The following is a 19,837-nucleotide window of genomic DNA, read 5'->3' as shown; positions in this document are numbered from 1 at the left end:
ATGCAAGTTTCTGAGCAGGCAGCACTTGTCCTCAGTGGCTGAAGATGGCTGATGTGGGCTGGAGTCCTGCCATGACCTAGCTCTTCAGCTCAGCCACTGACGTGTGGGAAATGGGATCTGAACTTTCATATGCAGGCGTCATTTTCCTGGCACTCTCAGGGTCTCTGAACTTCCCGTGCTGTGAGATAAGCGGTAGCACAATGCCCTTTAGTGCCACTGGTGTGAAAGTCAGCCCCTTTGTGCAGAGTCTGTGCGGGCTCCCTGCTGGCAGCAGAGGGAGAGGTACTAAGGCGCAGTTCACAGGCCTGTGGGGTATGGAGGAGCCACTGTTGCCTGCAGGGACCTACCCCTCTCCATGGCCTATCTAAGTAGCTGCAGTCACTACTGCAGCTACACCCTAAACTTTGACGTGACCCAAGTTTGCTGAGAAGAATTCTGAGCAGCTCTGCATGGCAGAGACAAGGTCTGTCTGTGAAGGGCTGGAATGCAGTTCCTATTGGCTGCTCTCCAAGGCCTGAAATCCTGAGGGGAAGCCAGTTGACCAGAGCTGGGCAGGGAAATGTTCCCTGCTTCTCCTCAGACATTTCCAGAGCAACTCATGAGTTAGTTGGGACATAAACACCACCTAAACACCGCCTAAACGGCCCCACACAATAGATTTTGCCTTCAGGTGAGCTGTGTCTCTGCTTGCTGCTTCTGCCAGCTGTCAGGAGCCAACTTCTCTCCTCCTCATTGCTGCTTTGTGCTTTTTCCCTGCCCATTCCTTGCAGGTCCCGCTAGGAGAAGTTCTCGCCAGTCGGGACTCCTCGGTCCAGGCAGGAAAGGCGGAATGGCACGAGAGCACGGCTAGAGTGCGCGGCGCCCGGGAGCTGAGGTGCGTGTTAAGCTTTCTCACTTTCTCTGAGCAGGGGTGGGCCTTGCTGGGCTTTAGGAGGTCCAGGACCAAAGAACAAATTTGGCTTTTCACTATTTGACTTGCTCAGCACAGACGGGAGAAGGCAGCCCAGGGCAGGTCTGGCTGCAGACCGACCTAGAGCAAAGCTGCTTCCTGGGACTCGCTTCTCGAACCTTGACAAAAAGCATTCTGAACTAGAGCAGCGTAAAAGCAAGGGAGGTTCAGGCTGGGCTTAAGGACAGCAAAGCACTGACCTGCAAAGACAACCATGCAGCAGAACAAGTGCCTCAGAGAGCATGTGCAGATTCCACCCTTGAAATTTGGAAGCCCCAGGTGGATAGAGACTTGAGCAGCCTGGCCAGATGCTGACCCCAATTGCTTGGAGGTGAACTCTGGGCTAGAGGCTTCCTGGGGTCCCTGCCAGCCTAAACCATCTTGGGATCCTTTGCTTATTGAACGGGAAAATCGTACCCACCTCCTCCCCAAGCTGTAACTTGCAGGCTCATTCTTTGTTTCGCTAGTGAAAGCAGGAGCAATTGTGGGACTGCTCATTTAGACTTAGCAAGCGTGTCTTAGCCAAAGAAAAGCTTTTGCAAGTCCAGTGCCCACTGCATCAGAAAGGAGTGTTGGGCCTAGCAGGCAGGAAAGCTGTTATGCTGAGAGTACCTGAGCTTTCTGGAAGTGTTCTGTGGCTTGTGGAAGCTTGTTTGACTTCCTCAGTGGCGACTCTTTCACCTGAAGGAATGACAAAGAGAGATGCAGGTCTAGGGAGGGAATTGCAGCCATCTCTTGAGGTGGAAGCAGAGGGCTGTTGGAAGGGCCTGAGATGCCTTATGTGGGGCATGGTATGTAGTGCTGGTTTTGCAAGGCGACTGTGTTGCACTTAAAGGCTTGTTTGTCTGTCCCCTTGTTGCAGATGGAAGGAGTTGGCTGCATCTGAGAGAAAGTGCCACTCCTCACTAGAGAGGGTGTTTGAAGTGGCAGAACTGACCCCGGTGGAAACGCCGCCTCAGAGGGATCTACTGCAGGAAGCGTTTCCTCTGGTGGCACCAAAGGTACGCTCACCTTCCTCCTAGGCAGCACTTGTGGGGAGAGGGATTTGTCCTAGCCAGACCCCCCCCCCCGCCGAATGCTGCTTCTGGCAGCAAGCTAGGACCGAGCCTGTGTTGTTGCTGTTGTTGTTGTTCCACTTGAAAAATGCTGCCCCCACTTTCAGGTTTGCCGCCCGCAGCGGCCAGCCCACAGGGGCCTGGAGAAGCTGCGGCAGGAGTTCTCTCTCCCAGGGCAGACACTGTCCCAGGTGTGCAGAGAGAAGGCGGCGCTGGTGAAAGAGAACGCTGCCCTGGAAGCCCGACTGAGAGCCACGGAGCGGGACCTACGGGGCGTTTCAGAGCAGCTGGCAGAAGCCAGGTAAAGGCAGGGAGGAGACCCAGGGTGGGACATTATTGAAAGTCTGTAATTACAAAAGTGGTGAGCATTACCACCAGTCAGGATTTACCGCCTCCTGTGTGCTCTCCTGATGTTTCTCAGACGGGGAGGAAAAGAGACATGAGAAAAAAGAAAACGACACTCTGATCTGAATGTTATTTTTCTGCCAACTCAAGCTCTCCACGCTCTTTTGGGCACCTGCTTGGGACCTCTTGCACATTCCTGTGACAAGTGCAAAGCAAACCAACTTGGCACTGACTTGAGTACAAGGGAAACGGTGCAGATGTTTCCTGAAATCGGAAGTTTCCCTCTGGTTTTGCTTTCTCCTTTGTTGCATCTGAACATCAGTTTTTCCTTGCCAAATAGTTTGACGGGGAATTTTCAAAATTCAAGGCTCTTACATGTGAATGCTGTCAGTCGGGTGCTGACCCTTCAGCTGAAGATGGAGGGTCATGCTGCAAATTTTGCAACCCTTGAGAGCTCACTCTTGTGGAGTAGGATGCGGTACCTAGAGTAGCTTAATAGCAGCAGCAACAGCAGCAGCAGTCTCTACAGTCTCTAGGGATCCTTGCTGAGCACTGATACTTGCCCACTTGTCCACCCACTTCTGTAACCTGTCAAGGTCCCTTTGGCTGGTGCCTCTTCCTTTTTTTAAAGAGTGCCAAATCACTTGGGCACTGCTGGCGTAGTTAGCCATAAAGAAAGGTAGCAAGTGTTCTTGTTCATGATCTTCCAATGATTTAAATGGCAGGATGGCTGTGTGTCTCTCCTTTTCCTAGACAGTTCTTGTTCAGATAAAAACCTAGTTCAGGATTCCTACTCATGCTGCTAGAAGCTGGAGGTTTCACTCTATCGTTTGGTGAATTCCTTTAGTCCCTTTTCCTTAGAGAGTTCCTGGCAAGCCAAGTACCTATATGCACATGAGGAATAGCATGAAACATTGACGGGCCAGCCAGGAGAACGCTGTTCTGTCCCCCTGCAGAGTGACTTGGAAGTGCTGATGAGCTCAGGGCTGTGAGCAGCGGCTGGCCTTTTGCTCATTTGCAGAGACTTTGTGGGCACAGCCACCCGTGTGTGATAAGTCAGGCAACAGCAATTTGAGCTTTGTCCATTGAGCTCAAACTCAGCTGGGCTTTCTGTGCTGGCCTAGGACACGAGGCAAGGCTTCCCAGTCACCTGGAGGGGCCTGCTCTGCTATTTGAAGTGGTAAAATTGTCCTGCTTTATCTGAGCTTCCATGCAAGCTGTTTTCCAGCCTAAGGTACAGGGATCTTAAGGCACATCTTAAGATGTGCCACACTGGAGAAACTGGCCCTGTGTGCCAGGAACTATTGCTCTCCATCTTCACAACTTGCAGGTCAGAGAAGGAGAGCCTGCAAAGCAGCCTGCTGGAGGCTCAGCAGCACGTATCGGAGCTGGAGACGGCCAGGAGCTGCCTGGAAGCCCAAGTGCGCACAGCCAGGCAGGCCAAGGAGCTGATACTCGGTGAGAGCCTCGTGCGCTTTGTTTCTGCTGATGGCCCTGGCCAGTGCAGTCGCGCCACAGGCAGCTCTGTCTGCAGGGCTTGTGAGGAGTGAAGGAGCTGAGGGCAGGTTCCTCCTTGCCTGAAACTGAAGGGGCTTAAGGTCAGCAGATTCTTCTGCTTGTGCAGTCTCTGACTGTTCCTGTGTGTCACGTTTGCAGAGGATGTGAGGGGCCTTCATCGTGAGCTGCTGGCTGTAAGATCTTTCAGCAAGCAGCAATGTGAAGACATGGCTCAACAGCTCCGCTGGGCAGAAGAGCAGTGCAGCAAGGCTCTGAGACTCTCGCAAGCTGCTGAGGAAGCGAAGAAAAGGAAGATTGTGCAAAACCTGGTAAGAAACAGTACATCCCTGAAGTTTTCCAGCAACTTTGAAGGGCTGGCTTAGCAGAAGAGCAGCCTGAGTATGTGACATGGTCTCAAGGATCTGCTGTAGGCTACACATTGCTGGGCCAGGCAGCAGAGGGGTTCAAGAGCTCCTACTTGAAGGCCTGTGAAGACCCAGAGGACAGTGCTGGGACAGTATATGCAGCCACAGGTTCAGCATGGCCGTAAGCCAAGTTCCCCAGGAGGCTGGGTGGTCACCACCCAAAGCATGGCAGCGAAGGGGCAGCATTTTCCCCACAGCCTGGTGCCATGCAGCAGACTGCTGCTGACCTTGCTGCCAGCTGCAGTCCCAGCAACTGGGTTCCTTGCTTTCTGTCCTTCCCCAGCAGACAGAGGTCTTCCCTTGGAGCCTGAAGCAGTTGCAACAGGCCTCCTGGTGCTGGTACTTCAGCTGGTGGCCTGTCTTGTGACTGGGTCATCGAGGTGCTGGTGTCGTCCTCGTCCTGCAGTTCATCTGCGGCTTTCGGGGGTCACTTGCGGCTGTCCCCCGTCCCTCCCCGGCCCCCCGGGACCCCTCCGGCTAGCTGTCCCCTCAGGGAACTGGGGTTTGCCGCGGTCCCGCTGCACTGGGCTCACCAGGCAGCGGCTGGGTTAGCACGGTCCGAGCAGCGGTGCGCCTCGGTCGCCGCAAGGAGTCGAGATAAAGAGACGAAGAGAGGTCAGTTGTATGCAGTCCAGAAAGATTGTATTGCCTGAACGGTTGCAGGGACAAAAGACCCTGGGCTGCTGCCCAGATACAGTTTTATACAGCAAAATGAAGAGATAAGGTCTAAACAATAGAGACAGTGTTCAGCATGGGCTCATCAGAACCACCCCAGGCGTCAGGTCCAATGGGAACTGCTCAGGGGTGGGGAGAAGGGGGTTTACATAAAGATGCTGAAGCGAAACTTTCCCGAAACAATGGGGCATACATAAATGTATCTTTTCCTCATACCTAAATGTATCTTTGCCTCAGTTTCCAATTCCCAAGGCCTTTCTAAATCCCTTCCTCCACACTACCACGCCAGCGCGATAGCAACATCTCCCTCTTCTTTACTTAATAAGATGAACGGTGCCTTGGGAGAAGGTAAAACTGCGTCTCTCTAACTGCGGTGTCTTTCTGCTTGTCGTCTTCCCACCAATCGCCCTCCGTGTCGGCAGCAGCGATGAGAACAGGTGCGGAAGCCTTAGGCTTCGAGGTGATGACCTTGGAGATTATTCGCTTAAGAATCCCAAATGCTAACAAAACTAAAAACAGTGCAGCTAGAAAGTAAAAGATGTCTTTTAAAAGAGACACTGCCCACCCAGAAAGGTCCCAGTCTTTGAACAGATCCTTAAACCAATCCTCATTTTCTTGCTTCACACTCCCAATGAGGCTTCTCATTTCCTGAATGGACGAGTGGACACTCTGGCCTTTAGATGACAGATCAAAACAACACAACCCATCAAACTCTTTACATCCATGACCATGTGCCAACAGCAGGAAATCAATAGCTGCCCGATTTTGGAGGGTAGCCTTTCTGGTTATTTCCTCGTCTTCTAGGAGGTCACCCAGGGCTGCTGATGTTAAATTTGCCTGCTTCGTCACCCAGCATTCCAGACTGCCTAATTCACTCAATGCTTTTGCTGCCGCAACCCATGGTAAAAACACAGAGACGGCAACTCTTTTGGATTTTGCCCAATGGTAAATTTCTGCATCACAATGTTCATCAAATTGACTTGCACTTCGCTTAGTAATTTTTGTCTCACCTTTTGCTCACCCGATTGGAATTTGGGTCATGTTTGGGGAAGCAAGGGTCAGATGCCTGAAAGTGCATGGACCTCCGATAAGACGAGAGGGGATTCCTGGGTATGCTCTGTCCCCACAGATAAGAAACACTCCCTTGTCCAGCTTGCGGGGACGGAAATCAGTGGTGGATGCAAATTTCAGCTTATAGACAGCTGTGCACCATTGACCCGCCCTGAAATCTACCTTGTACTGTTTGACTTGCTCATAAAGTTTTACTTCTTTGGTTGGGAAAAAATCAAATTGAATGCAATATTCAGCTTTTGCGGAACCCAGGAGTTCTAATTCCTGGGGCTCTCCCTCAGCAGAGGGCAAGTGTAGGATCCACTTTTGCCACAAAATGAGGGGGTTTTGCACTGGTATTTTAACTTGTTCTACAGCCCCTCGGTGCCTATAGAACTCTGCTCCCGCCTCAGGTATTTTATTTTCGTTCACCTGCTTTTGCGAGCGGATCAGACCGATTGGGAACTCATCCCCCTTACTTGGAACCCCTACTAAACATGTGGACATCGTATTTTCTGCTGAAGCAGTAGACAAACACATGTGATCTTGTTTCAAGGCTTGGGCGAGTGTGACCCACACATTTTTCTTGGGCTGTGGAACAATCCACGCATCCACCGTGGACGGGTAGATGGCCATTTTCTGGAACCAAACGATGAGCAGGAATGTGGAAATTGACATTCTGCTAGTCTGAAAGAAAGATAAAATCATATAACAAGGTAAACTAACTCTGAAAAAGGTACAATTTGCTCTGCCAGTATAAAGGAAAAAGATTCCCCCTGCTCTCACTTTCCTCCCTTGTGAAGGAGGAGGCCCTGCAGACCCTGGAGTCCTCGGGGTTGCTGCTGCTGAAGCAACCACCCTTTCCCGCGGACTTATCACTGAGTCCTCTGTCATTAGTGTAGCTTTTCTCGTGCACTCCTCAATGAGCTGATCGAGTGTGGGTGGAGGCGATGCTGGAAGGGCCAGGATGACTCGTTGACAGGCTTCATTTGCATTTGTGGTGGCAATTTCTAGTGTGAGCTGATCTTGGAGCTCTGGATTTTGCACCCTTTTCTCGACTGAAGCTCTCACTCAATCCACAAAATCCATGAACGGCTCTGCAACAGACTGCTTTAAAGCGGTGTAGGAAATGACAGGTTCTTTAGAAGGCATGTTAAAAAATGCACGTTCTGCCGCATCCCTGGACAGGTCTAACACTGATCTGGGAATGCCTGCTGCTTGCTTCTCAGCTTGGCTCCAATCACCCTCACCCACTAGATGTTCTAAGGTGATTTTCTCATCCTCTATATCTGTGGAATGGGTTGGACTCTGCAAAATCTCTGGAAGGAGGTCTCCTGCAAGCCTTTTCCAAGTTCTTTCCCACAATCTAAATTCAGATTGAGGGAGCAAACAGCTGAAAAGATGTTTCAAATCAGCAGGGACAAAAGTTTTGGAACCTAGAGTAGCTTTTAAAATGCTCTTAAAAAATTCACTCCTTTTTCCAAATTCACGTTTTGTTTTGCAAAAATCCGAGTTCCCTGATACTGTCGTATGAAAGGGGCTCCCATCTAGGGTTTTGTCCTCTCGCATTATACACCATTGGGGCCATGAACGGAGGATCGGTGTCTCTGGCCAGTTTCTGTTTCCCAGAGCCGACAGTCCCGGAGCTGGCAGCTCCGGCGCTGCCGGTGCTGAGGGAAGCAGGAGCGAGAGGGGGGGCGGCTTGTGTGGGAGTGGCCGCAGCTGGAGGGGCCGTGTGGAGCGGGGCAGGGGCAGGGGGTGGTGATGGAGCTGCGAGGGGAGGAGCTGAGGGCTGGACGGTGGGCTGAATCGCCGCAAGGGAGGAGAGGCTGGGATTGGGGATGAGCAAAGGGAGGGACACGAGGGCTGGGGGTGTGTTCTGGGCTGGCACGGGGAGCAAGGAATTCTGGGATGGAGAAGGGAATGTCGTGTGTCCGCCTCCATCTTGTGGTGGCTGCGCGAGGGGGGTGGGGGGTGCAAAGCATGGATTTTGAGCTGCGGGAGCGGAATCATGAGATGGAGAAGGGTCAGGAACTGAATCTACATCTGCGCGGTTAGTTTTTTCAAAGCCGGGGACGCGGGGGGTTACAGGGGACGCGATGTGACGCTTTTCTGTTCCCCGGGCGTCCCGAATGTCTGCACTCTCTTTCACAAAGTCATAAACGAACAAAAAGATTCTCATAAAACCTTCTTTCACTGAGGGATCTCCTGCCTTTGTCCTTTCACTCAACACTGCACCCACACGCTTCCAAAACTGTCTTTCTGTCACTTCTTTCTCTGTTACCTCCGAAAAACTTACTGTTACCCATCTGACAAACTCTTTCACCAGGCTCTCAGGAAGTTTTGCACCTGCTCTCTGCAGGGGTTCTTGAACTTGTTTATAAATCTCTTTCTGCTGTGTAGTCAGCGTAACACCCATCGCTGGCAGCACAGCAAAATCTCACCCAGCTGCTGCAGCAAAAACCCCAAAGTTCTAAAGATCCGGCGGAGCTCCCGACACGCCTGCGCGCTGGCGTGTCCCCCCTTGGGCACACGGGAGCCTGACTCCAGTCTCCTGGCCGGACCCTCGCCGCCAGTACCGAGACTTACCCACCGCCGTTCTTCAGAAAACACACTGCAGCAACGGTTCCCGACTCCGCAAACAGTCTTCCGGGTGTTAGGAAGGTCCCGTCCGCATCCACGGACACAGCGCCGGACAGAAATCGGCGCCTCTGTCCCCGCGGCGGCAGTCCTGCCGGGCTGTGTGGAAGGGCGAGTGCCCACACCACCAGCGCGGTCCGAGAGCTTCTCCCCGCGGAGGTGACAGCCTGCGTGGTGGTTTTTTGACACCGCTCGCCGCTCTGTCGCTCGCGGCGACACAGATCGCAAAGTGTCCGGAAAAGCTCCCAACCGGTGAACTGCCCGCGGCGGCCGCGGCGCGTTCGCTCAAACCGGTGCAATGCCCCACGTTGGGCACCACTTGCGGCTTTCGGGGGTCACTTGCGGCTGTCCCCCGTCCCTCCCCGGCCCCCCGGGACCCCTCCGGCTAGCTGTCCCCTCAGGGAACCGGGGTTTGCCGCGGTCCCGCTGCACTGGGCTCACCAGGCAGCGGCTGGGTTAGCACGGTCCGAGCGGCGGTGCGCCTCGGTCGCCGCAAGGAGTCGAGATAAAGAGACGAAGAGAGGTCAGTTGCATGCAGTCCAGAAAGATTGTATTGCCTGAACAGTTGCAGGGACAAAAGACCCTGGGCTACTGCCCAGATACAGTTTTATACAGCAAAATGAAGAGATAAGGTCTAAACAATAGAGACAGTGCTCAGCATGGGCTCATCAGAACCACCCCAGGGGTCAGGTCCAATGGGAACTGCTCAGGGGTGGGGAGAAGGGGGTTTACATAAAGATGCTGAAGCGAAACTTTCCCGAAACAATGGGGCATACATAAATGTATCTTTTCCTCATACCTAAATGTATCTTTGCCTCAGTTTCCAATTCCCAAGGCCTTTCTAAATCCCTTCCTCCACACTACCATGCCAGCGCAATAGCAACATCCATCTGCAGCTTTTCCTTGACCAAAGGGCAGGGCAATCTGAGGACAGAGCCTCTGAGAACAGGCAGAAATCCTGAAGAGGGGGGGCCCAGGAAACAGGCAGCCATCAGAGCAGGGAAGGAAGGTGACCTCTCCTTTCCTTACCCGTGCTGGAGCTCCTCCCAGGTGCTGGAGGGCACAAAGCCACTCGTGTGCCCTCTTCAGGTGCGGGGGTTGTTGGAGGGATGAAGCTTCTGTTTTTCCTTTGGGGAGCATTGGTGGGACTTCATCTGGATGTGTCTCTTCCACTCATCAGGAAAGCAAGCTGGAACAACAGAGTTTGAAGGCACAGGAGAAGCTGGAGCAATGGATCAACTTGGTGGCAGAGGTACAGAGGGGAGAGGAGAAAAGGCTGCTTGAGATGAAGCAGTAAATTGCCATCATGCAACCTGGATGGGCAAAGAAGCAGAGACAGTCAAGAGGCACAGAGTGTGAAAAGAGAGTTTGTGTGTTGGTTTGGACTCCTCTGGGCCCCTTATGAGCACAGCTTCTCCGGACACTGTCTGTCTGTCTGGGATTGTCTCTTAGCTGGCCCTTGGTAAATACAGGAATGAGAAGAAACTGCTTTTGGAAAGCATGAGCACATCAGTCTTGGTTGCCACACAAGTGGTGTGTGGGACGTTTAAAGCCGTCTTCTCTTTGTTTCTGTGCAGCTCCAGAGCCAGAAGGCTGCTCTAGATGATAAGGTGCGCCAGCTGCTGGGAGATCTAAATGAAAGGCAGCAGCAGCTAGAGCAGCTGAGGCAGGAGCTGAATAAGGAGCGGCAGAATGGACAGGTGAGCCTGACTAGCCAGGTAGAAGAGCTTGGAAGGGCAGTGATGGGGACATGAACTGGAGACGTGAGGAAAGGGGAGGCAAGGACCATTGCAGGCACTGGAAGCACAGAGCCTGGCAGGCTGCAGCGCTGAGCACCAGGAAGAAGAGCTAGGATGGCAGGGTTAGAGCTGGGTAGAGAAGCAGAAGGAAGGGGCTGAACACAAGTGCTTTTGAGAGTGCAAAAGAGGAAACCTGAACGAGATTGCGGATGCCAGTAAGATTCCTCTTATCTTCCTGAATATCAAGGACAAGCTGCAGGCAGAGTTGCAGGAAGCTCAGAGAAAGATGGAGGCAATGGAGAAGAGGCACAAAGAAGAAGTGCAAAGGATGCACAAGATCCTGCTGCAGTACAGGCTGGCTGGACAAAAGCAGGTGAATGAAGGAGGAGGAAGCAGTGCAGTCATGCAACAAGTGGTCTCTGCCCTTGTTGCCTTTCCCCTGCAGAGCAGCAGGTGGATGGGACCAATGTCTCTGACCGCCATGCTCTGTGCTCTCCGTGGCAGCTGCTCAGAAGGACACTTAGTGGGTTGCTGAATCTCAGCTGCTGCCCTGGGCAGCAGGGCTAGTGCTTTGGCCGGCGGGCCAGCAATCCTGGGAATATATTTCTGCTGGCCTCTTAGTGCTGGCTTTGTTTTTGGAGGGGTCTGTTCAGGCGAGCGTGGTGACCCACGCAGATTCTGGGCAAGTTGTCCCTGTCCATGGTGAATGCAGTCCTCAGAAGGGAGTGAAGTGTAAAGTTGTTCTTTCCCTTTCGCAGTCTCCACTATGGCTGACTGTGACAAGCTGTAGTCTCAGACTGCTTGTTTGGCTTGGACTGGAGGTGGAAGAGTTGACAGCTCAGCTTGCAGCCCATGTCCAGTGCTGTTCCTAAGTGCTTGCCTTTGAAATGCTCTCTCTGGGGCATCTGTGCCAGGCACCTTTCTGACACAAGCAAATCTCTTGTCCCAGATGAATGCAGGACCTGCCATCAAAGCTGTCGCTGCAGCAGCATCCTGGGAAGAAGCCTCCTCTCCACAGCCTGAAAACCCAAGGATGAGCAGTTCTCCCCACTCAAGCCAGGAGAGAGAGGAGCAGTTCCTGCATCTGCTGAGTACGTCCTGGGGATTTCTTGTGCCATCGAGCAGTGTATTACAGTGTGTGTGCCTCGGCAAGAGCTGTAGCACATGTTCCTCCTCATTTGGTGTTGGGAGAGAATTTTTGGACTCCCTCCAGAAGCCACTGTGGTGCTAGGATGCAGGCAGGGAGCGCTTGGGGCGTTCCTTTTGCTTTTGTGGGCAGCAGGGCCTGGGTGGGCTTTGCCTGAGCTTCCCTCTAGAGTGAAGACAAAAGCAGGGATTGTTTTGGGAGCAGCAGGAGGCTGCGACTTAGCCAGTGGCTCAGTAAAAAGAGTGTGTGCTAGCCTGGCCAAAGTGAGCAGATGAGTTGGCTTCCTAGATTCCCTTTAGACTCCTGACTTCCCACCAGTCATTGGAAATGACAAAACACTTGAGAGAAATGGATTGGCTGTGGGGCTGGTTTAATGCTGGTGTTGTTCTTATGACTCTTAGTACTTCTATTCCTTCTCCAGTTGGTTTTGTTTGGTTAGCCTGACCTCCTTGAAAAGAATGGCAGGTGACAGCACAAAGAAGAGAGGAAGAGATCTTTTCAGTATGCCCTAAAAATTAAGAAATTGTATTCTTAGAGCTATCTCAAGGAATCAGAGAGGAAGAGCTGTTTTGAAAGAGCCCCAAAAGAAGAAAAACAGGATACTCTTTTTACAATTCCTGTTTGATAATTTAGTTGTATGCTTTGGAAGATGCATCGAAGAGACACATCTATGGGGCACAGTCAGATAGAAGTGCCCTGCAGGCAATTCTCAGGAGGAAGCCTTCAGCCCCTCTGCTGCATGTTCCTCTGGTAGCAGGCATGTTGTCACTGCTAATGCCCAGCTGCTAAATACCGCAGGAATACTAAGCATTGGCCTCAATCCCTGCACAGATGGTACTCTCGGAAAGCACACCAGGGCCTTGCTGATTGTGCAGTACAAGTGAGTTGCTCCTTGCAGCTGGTAACAGCTGCCAGTGCAGTGCTGTCAGAGAAGAACCACTCAGGTACAGAACAGAGGCCAGTTTACTTTGTGTCTGCCATCAGGCGCCCTCAGACAAAAGGTGGATTGATCTACTCCTCCGTGGGTCTGAGGCCAAAGACAATCATGTTCTGTCTTGAGTGGGGCCAACAGCTTGTAACAGGCCTTGATCTGGCTCTAGCTTCTTCAGAGTGGCTGTCAGTGGCCATCTGTGGGCTTTGCCAAGCATTTTGTCATACCTGCCCTGCCACTGACAGCTGGTGTGACTGCAGGGGCTGGAGCCTTCCTTAGCTGTGAGGTTTCAGCTGCCGTCCCGTTGCTGCAGCTTTGCCTGGACTCGTGGAAGGGTCAGCATCTCATTTGTGCAGGTGTCTGTGTCCCGGCAGCGCCTGAGGAACAGCGCTGTCCTTGTTACCCGTCTGGCTGCGCCCGTTTGGGGAGATGGGGCACACGGGTGGTGTTCAAGGGGCTGAGCCCAGTGCTAGTGACTGCTGCAGCCCAGGCTGAAGACAAGCACTTGTAGTTCTTCACTAAATGGGGAACGGGCAAAGTCATCTCCAGAACTCATCCTGCTGATAAATGAGGAGAGTCCTAATTCTTAGAGCCATTGTTCTTGGTTATAGCATGAGCTGCTGTTCTCTAAAATGGTCAAGGCATTGTTTAGGCCAAGTGCTGAGAGGTAGAGAAGGTGCCCTTCTCTCCTGGAATTGACTTTGCAATATTCTTTCTGCTCTGCAAAAAGCAGCTGTTCAAAGTTCATCCAGATGCCAGGGTGCATTGGAACTTTGGAAGTATGAAACCTTTTGTTGAGTCTCACAAGAGAGTGTTTCTTCCCAAGACAATGAAGTGTCCTGATTTTTGAGCCCTCCTTCCTGTTTGTAGATGACAACCACTTGCCTTGGGGCCTGTTCTTTTCTGGTCTCTGTCTGCTCTGATGGTTTTCCCATGGGCTTAGTTTCCCCTCAAGGCAGCCCTTCAAAGGAGTGTGGAGAAGAGACTCTGTGCAGGCCAGGCGTGCTACCGAGCTGCCTGTCTTGCTGGGGCTGCTGCTGCTGCTGTTGTTCTTGTTGATGCTCTTGTTAGCCGAGCGACCATAAATTGCTCAGAGCCCCAGAGAGTGGAGCTGGCCTTCAGATCTCCTGGACGTCAGGATCCCTGTTTTGAAGTTTGCTCCTTGCATTTGGTTTCTTTCAGGGCGTGTGGTGAGGAAGGAAGATCCAGAGAAGAAGTACACTGGATGGGAACTCCTTGGCAGTGGGTGAGTGCAGCCACGCTTGCTTCTACAGAACCATGGGCCAGGGATTTTGGTGGTGCGGTACCATGTGGGAAGTCAGGCAAGCTGCAAGCATCTTCAGACCCTGGCTTCAGATTGTCCCTGTCTCAGTGCTGAGGCAGTACAAGGCATCATGAAAGATAACTGGATGCTGGCAATGTCTTGCCTGCCTCAAGCAGCAGGTCCTGGAAGCCCTCCTGCAAGCCCTCAAACATGTGGCACTAGTTTGCCTGTTTTCCCAGGAGATATGGTTTTGTATGATTCAACGTAATTTGGCCACACTCATGAGGGAAGAGAAACCTGAGAGAGCAGCTTCCCACCTGGCAGCTGTCAGATAACAGCTCTCAGTAGCATTGCTTTCCACTATCTTGCTGAAAACAAGATTCAGTGGTCAGGAAGATAAGAAAGGCTGTGTGGTGTTGCCTGAGTTTGGCAGGCAGGATTAAAAGAGAGCGTTGAGATGGCCCCGCAGGACTGTATGTTTCATTGCCTGGAAAGGCACCCCACAGGCACAGACACAAGAAGGGAAAGGCAAAGAAAACCCCTGCGTGCATAATCTAGTGTGCACATTTGAGATTTGTAGCAGCCCTTTTTCTTCCTGTTGCAGCCAGCTTTTCTCTTGGACACTCTGCATGGCAGAGGGCTGCTGGGCTGCTGGGCCATTGGCTGAAGAGCGGACAGACCCTGGTGTTTTAGAGACACTGCAGGCAGCAGAGAGCTCCTGCCTGGGCTGCCTTTTCCTTCTCAGCACTGAACAACTTCTCTGTTCTTGCCACTGTTCTGTTTCTAGGGGGTTTGGAACCATTTACAAGGCCTTCAACGCTGCCACAGGACGAGCGGTAAGTGCCAAGAGCCCATGCAGATTTTGCAGCCCTTGAGTGCTTTCCCTTGTGATGTGATCTATGGCCAAAGCTTTGGGCCACCTGACTTTGCTGCAAAGGCTGTCCCGCAGAAGCAGCCTGTCCAGAGGTGGGCTGCAAAATGACTTTTGGACAGACTTTATCTTTCCTCCCTACCTGAGTGAATGCAAGAATGGCGGTGGTGTCTATCCGAGAAGGACGCGCTGGCTTGGACTTACTGGATAAATGTTCCTAGATTAGCTGATGGCAAGAGCCGTCATTCCGGCCCAGTTCCTCTTAAGCCCAGGTTCAGACACAGAAAGGATTTCCCATTGTTTTCCACCACGTGGTTCAGCTTGAAAATATAATGCAGGACCTCAAGGAGGAGAGATCTTTACTGGAGCACAGTTTTGCCTTTCAGTCCTAGGGAACCCAGTTCACACACGCACACGCACACACACACGCACAGATCAGTGGGAAGAAATTGATGAAGAGCCTTAATTAATACAATGTTTTGTTGATCCTGTGTCAGAGACATTCCACTACAGAGATGCTATTCGTACTGAACTGACGTGGAAGTGCCTTGGAGAGTCCTGCTATTTTGTGGGGCTATAACTTCAGAGTCCTGAGTTCTCGTTTTTGGCTCTCAGCAAATACAACTCCATCTTCCTGGTAGTTCCTTCTCCACCCGCGGTGCTGCGCTCAGAAACTGCACTTGGAGGGAGGTCGAGGAGGTGTCCAAAAGCCCTAAGCCCTGCTTATGACCTGGGGTGCATCCATAGCGTAGCACAGAAGGGTTATTCATTTTTAAACCCACTAAATAAGTACAAATTACAATAATTACTCGGTGTAAACCGTGTTCCAGGTTGTTCTTCAGAGTTGCAAAACCCAAAGTGAAGAAGTTAGGATGTGCTAGGGTTGTAACTTTCCTTTGAGTCGCTTTGGAGTCCTTTTTTGGACAGCATTTTCCCTGTCATGTATGTATGTGTGTGTTTACTTTGGCACACAGTCAAGAACGGCAGCCATCTCTGAAAGGCTGGTCAAAGCCCCTAGAAATGCTAACGTATTTCCAGTGGTTTCAATTTATCTTGGCTGGAGCAAAATTACTTCAGCTTGCAAAACACGTGTAAATGATAATAGTAGTGATAAACAAAGTGTGTTGGAGGAGTCTGCAGGTGCAAAGAGTGCTGTTAGCACTTTGTGGTTGATGGTTTAGTGTCCATTTCCACCGAGGTGACAAGGCATCCAGGCCCGTGATTGCACAGAGAAAGAGGCTCTCGTCTCGTCTGCTCCTAATGGCTTTCCATGTCATTGTAGGTGGCCATAAAGGTACTTGATCTCCAGCACCAGGGCTGTGAGGATGTGTTGAAGGAAATCCTGGTCATGGATAAATATAAGAACGCCAATATTGTCACCTACCTAGAAAGGTCAGTATTCTGGCAGAAAATGGATTTTCAATTCACATCAATCTACTCCTGCATGAGGCCTGGGAGGAGATTGCATTTTGTCCCCACAAATTCTTCCTGGCAGAAATAGCTTGAAGCTTGATCTCAGAAACGTGGCTCTCTTACTAAGCCAGCAGCATGTATGTTCACTCACTGCATGTTGTTCTGCTGTTTTGGGCGGGATTTTTTCCAAGTGTTGGAGGAGAAGTGCTGAGAAAGCATCACAGAAATGATTTCCCTTGCACTGTTTGCACTGTTTTCCACTGCCTTGCATGCCAAAAGACTAGGCTAGGAGAGACATAATTTGTCCGGTTTGAAATTGTTTTTCCTGTTTGTGACTGTCCTTTCTGCAAGGTTTTCCAAAGGGTGTTGGCAATGCTGCACACCCATCTGCCCTGAGTAAAAGCTGTGAGACTGTGCCTCCTTGCTGCTGGAGTTAATGGTGCAATTTGTGTATGAAGAAGATGAAGCAGCTGCTGGGATGTGTCTGCTTCCAGATTAACCTTTGCGTCACAAAACTGCCGCTTTCCCCTGCTTGCCACCTAAACCGTCTCCTTTTCCACGGATGTGTCTTCCTCATTTAGACGGCACAGACAGCAAGCACTGGATAGCCTCGGTGGAGTGTGTCTTCACTTGATTCCCTCTTCACTTACCAGTGACCTGGACACAAAACTCAGCTGTAGTCTTTTCTTCCATGCGGCAATTTAGCTGTGCACATTCAGCTCCACACGGTTGCTTTTGTCTTGCAGCTACCTTGTCAATGAGGTTGTCCTGATGGTGTTGGAGTTTATGGATGGAGGCTCCTTGGCTGATGTGATCCGCATGAAAAGTCTGGCTGTAGGACACATAGCAACAGTGTGTCGGGAGGTAAGGGGTCCTGCTTGTGCTTGGGATGGCTTGGACAGACTGGTCCTTTGAAAGCGCTGCAAAGGGAGTGATTCCATGCTCAGAGCTTTCTTTCTGTCTTGCTCTTATGCTCCGGAAAGGAAAGAGCATCTGGGCTGAACTGCCTGCCGGTGTCCCTGCTCTTACTCTAGTCTGTTCTGTACTCTTCTATCCTATTACTGAACTCTCTGTCTCGTTTTCATTGTCATTTTCTGTTCTGCACTTTGCCTCTCCAAGCCTTTGCCTTTCTGCAATACCTTCTTTGCCTGTAAGCACAAAGGTGCTGGTGTCCAAGTTTTAAACCAGTGGCAAAGCCAAAGAGAGACTCGTCTGTCACAGGTCTCAACTTCAAAGGATGGCATGGCACCCACCATGGTGCTTGCTACTGAAAACTGACACATGAGCTACTTCCAAGTCAGCTGTCCCTTGTCCTCCAATCTCCCACCTGACAGTGATGCCCTTGGTAGCCAAGGCAGGGACTTTTCCTCTTTTGGCAAAGCATTGTTTGTCCTGCGGACGGGGAGAGCGCATCCACTGCAGCAGGGATGGCTCTGACTGGCTTTGCCGGGGACAATCTGGAGCAGTGACTGATGTTTCCCCCTCAAGCACTGATATGCCTTCCCTTGGAAAGATCCTGCTCTCCTAGTGTGGCAGCAGCAAGCTCTTCCTCTTGCCAGCGCTCACGCTCCTTTGAGATCGGTGAATCTTCAGGAGCAGACTCCTTTTGTGTGTGGCGAAATCCGATCAGGCTCACTTTTGGCCTCCTGTTTCTTTTTTTCTCTCCCAGTGCCTGCAAGGCCTGGCTTTCCTGCATGCCAACCAGGTGATCCACAGAGACATCAAAAGTGGAAACATCCTGCTGGGCCGGGATGGCTCCGTCAAGCTGGGTGGGTATTCTCGGTCAGGCGCAGCGCTCCGGGCAGGCGGTGTGGGGCTGCTTTGGAGCGGCTGCGGGTGCCCAGCAGTGGTGCCGGGGAGAGGGCAGGGAGCGCTCTGCAAGCCCAGGGCGCAGCTGTAAGGTGCTGAGTGGTCTAGAGAGCAACAAGGTAGCAAGAGTAACTCTGGTTTGTGTGTGCATTCCTTCCAAAAGGAGAGAGTTTCAGCATAAAAGTTGCGGTGAGTGAGGAAAAGGCACGGTGGGAATCGTGGGGGGTAACTAAGTGGACAAATGCCCACGTCCTTGGCTGCAGCCCTGAGGAAAGAGAGCCCAGCTGCTTTTCCAGCTGGAATCAGCACTGCATTCTGAGACGTAGGCGTCCTGAGAAAGCCTTTTCCTTGGTTTCCTACTTGAAGCAGCATTTGTTTTTCTCCTCAGCTGATTTTGGCCTCTGTGGTCTGCTCAGCCTTGAGCAGAGTAAACGGAGGTCGATGGTTGGCACCACGTGGTGGATGGCACCCGAGGTGGTGAGAAGAGGGCCCTACGGCCCCAAAGTGGACACCTGGTCCCTTGGCATCGTGGGAATAGAAATGGCCACAGGAGAGGCTCCTTATATTCGGGAAAACAGTGACACGGTAAGGTGCAAATACGCTCAGAGAGCGGTGTCCTTCTGGTCCGTGTCCATTAGACAAAATCCCATGCCCACCACTTGAAGTGCTTCCACCAAGGCCCTCTTTCTAAAAACATCCCGGGGGCTCAGATCAGCTGTCAAGGGAAGACCTGTTGCAGCTTGAAATAGCTGGGGCTGCACTGGAGCCTTTTATCCTTTGGGAGAGAAGGCTCATCTCTAAACCTCTGCTAGGAAGGAAATTGACACTGCGGACTGGAGCTTCGAAGATGGGCTCTAGGTGAGCACTGAAGGATATGGAAGAATCACGTAGACTCTCGTGTTTCCTTTTGCTTCAGGCTAGCTACCTGATAGGCAAGCAAGGGGTACCAGATCTGCACAAGCTCGGGCTGCCCTCTGGCTTGTGTGAATTTCTGGGTTGCTGCCTGCAGATGGATGTGGACAGGCGAGGCTCTGCCGAGGAACTTCTGCAGGTACAAGGCAAATCGGCTGCAGCCCAAGCAGCTGTTCCCTGTCAGGGTTTGTTTCTTGGGCCAACTCCAGGGCTTCACATGGGCCCCCCCATCTAATAACCTCTACTCTGGGTGCTTTTCCAATGAAAGCCAAGCAGGATCCAAGACTCTTTGTGGCTAGGAGGGACCAGTGCATGTCATCTAGTCCAAAACATCAGCCATTGGCAAGGACATCTTGAAGTGGATGAGGCTGCTCAGAGTCTCATCCAAGCTGACCTTGAACGTTGCTGGGCTTGGGGCTCCTCCCAGCTCTCTGGGCAGCCTGTGGCAGTGTTTCAGCACTCTCCTTGGGAACAGTTTCTTCCTTAGAGCCAATCTGAATGGAGTGTCTTTTAGCTGAAACTATTCACCCTTGTCCCCTTACAATTGGCCCTACTAAAAGCTATGTCCCCATCCTTTTTAGAAGCCCCTACAAATATTGAAAGTTCTCCTTGGGGCTTGCTCTTCTCCAGGCTAAACCAGCACAACTCTCACAGCTGTTCCTCAGAGGAGAGCTCCCTCCTTCTGGTCATTTCTGTGGCCCTCTTTTGCTCTTGGGTGCTGTATTCAGGTTTACCTGCTAGCAAAGGGAACTGAAGTATTGCAATGCCAGGGATGTGGGCTTGAAGAACACGACGAAAGCCGTCCCTGCCCAGCGCTTCTGGATTGGTGTGTGGGAAGGCGGGGGCTGTGGGGGAGCTCCTTGTGAGCATCCCAGGGCACTCAGCCTGTCCCTCCTGCCCCACTCTTTGAGCTTGCTGCCTCTGCTTTCTGCCAGTCAAACAGGGACAGCTGAGCAGGACTTGTGCCAGACCCATGTGCTGCCTGGCCCGCTCAAGTAGATGAGAATCCTTGCGGCTTTGCCGCCCGGTTTTGTGGCAGACGAGGACCAGGCCACTTCCTTGGCTCTTCCTGCTGACAAGGAAGATGCCGGCCAGCACAGGAGGTGGGGGGCCAT

The 19,837-nt window shown here is 51.9% G+C and overlaps 1 long non-coding RNA gene across 1 annotated transcript; it reads left to right on the top strand.

Annotated features, from left to right (window-relative positions):
- Window positions 1-13,650: 13,650 nt before the first annotated feature.
- On the top strand, window positions 13,651-15,974 carry LOC140681809 (uncharacterized). The gene is made up of 3 exons (XR_012053004.1): window positions 13,651-13,699; window positions 14,505-14,553; window positions 15,871-15,974. It is a non-coding gene; the product is annotated as an uncharacterized lncRNA (long non-coding RNA).
- The last annotated feature ends 3,863 nt before the right edge of the window (window positions 15,975-19,837 follow it).

Source organism: Taeniopygia guttata, chromosome Z, assembly GCF_048771995.1.
Source record: "Taeniopygia guttata chromosome Z, bTaeGut7.mat, whole genome shotgun sequence".
Lineage (NCBI taxonomy): Eukaryota > Metazoa > Chordata > Aves > Passeriformes > Estrildidae > Taeniopygia > Taeniopygia guttata.
The sequence above is the reverse complement of the archived record's forward strand: the minus strand, read 5'-3'. Positions and strand labels throughout refer to the sequence as shown.